General features: G+C 38.3%; 1 protein-coding gene across 1 annotated transcript in view; it reads left to right on the forward strand.

The window, feature by feature from the left end:
* The window catches only part of LOC104993398 (olfactory receptor 2M3-like), a 6,098-nt gene that overhangs the window by 4,331 nt on the left and 298 nt on the right, over nt 1–1,469 (forward strand). The gene's annotated exons all lie outside the window — the stretch shown is intronic.

A 1,469-nucleotide genomic window follows, 5' to 3' on the forward strand; every position in this document is an offset into this window, starting at 1 on the left:
TTTTCTCACCATAAATGCCTGAACTTTACACAAGAAATCAGAAGCAAAGGTACAGAACAAGGTTATAATAATGTTAACTATTATCATTTTGCACTTTTTACCTTGTGACTTATACATTTTAGAGTTGTATACCGTTTAATTTAGTAAACTTAAAATTTAACTTTTTCAAATAAGAAGTCCAGGACTTTATGGCTAATTTTCCCATCAAAACACCTAAGGGACTCAATCCATTTTAATTATAATTATTCTAAGTATCATCCGAAGAATTCTTTGGCCACACTAGACTCAAAACTACACTAAATTCAAACAGTATACCTATGACCTAGGTGTTAAAGTCTTCACCTCAGCTACCATCTTCCACCTGCTATTTTCTCTCCACACAGATGACCAGATTTTTACTCTGGACTTTCCTCCAATTAGGCTCTATCAGATAACTTTGTAAACACCCATTTATAACCTTCAAACACCACATTTTATTTTACTTTTAATTAACTTATTTTAATTGGAGGCTAAATTACTTTACAATATTGTAGTGGGTTGTGGCATACGTTGACATGAATCTGCCACAGGTGCACATGTGTTCCCCATCCTGAACCTCCCCTCCCACCTCCCTCCTCGTCCTATCCCTCAGGGTCATCCCAGTGCACCAGCCCTGAGCACCGTCTCATGCATCAAACCTGGACTGGCAATCTGTTTCACATATTATAATATGCATGTTTTAATGCTAGTCTCTCAAATCATCCCACCCTCACCTTGTTCTACAGAGTGCAAAAGACTGTTCTATACATCTGTATCTCTTTTGCTATCTTGCATATAAAGTCATCATTACCATCTTTCTAAATTCAATATATATGCGTTAGTATACTGTTTTGGTGTTTTTCGTTCTTGTACTTACTTCACTCTGTATAATAGGCTCCAGTCTCATGCACCTCATTAGAACTGATTCAAATGGATTCTTTTTAATGGCTGAGTAATATTCCATTGTGTATATGTACCACAGCTTTCTTATCCATTCGTCTGTCAATGGACATCTAGGTTGCTTCCATGACCTTGCTATTATAAACAGTGCTGCAATGAACATTGGGGTACATGTGTCTCTTTCAGTTCTGGTTTCCTCGGTGTGTATGCCCAGCAGTGGGATTCCTGGGTCATATGGCAGTTCTATTTCCAGTTTTTTAAGGAATCTCCACCATGTTCTCCATAGTGGCTGTACTAGTTTGCATTCCCACCAACAGTGAAGGGGGTTTCCATAATTTTTCCACGCCCTCTCCAGCATTTATTGCTTGTAGACTTTTGGATAGCAGCCATTCTGACCGGCGTGAGATGGTACCTCACTGTGGCTTTGATTTGCATTTCTCTGATAATGAGTGATGTTGAGCATTTTTTCATGTGTTTGTTAGCCATCTGTGTGTCTTCTTTGGAGAAATGTCTGTTTAGTTCTTTGGCCCATTTTTTTTGATTGGGGTCTA

Source organism: Bison bison, unplaced genomic scaffold (genome assembly GCF_000754665.1).
Source record: "Bison bison bison isolate TAMUID 2011002044 unplaced genomic scaffold, Bison_UMD1.0 scf7180017864238, whole genome shotgun sequence".
Taxonomy (NCBI): domain Eukaryota; kingdom Metazoa; phylum Chordata; class Mammalia; order Artiodactyla; family Bovidae; genus Bison; species Bison bison.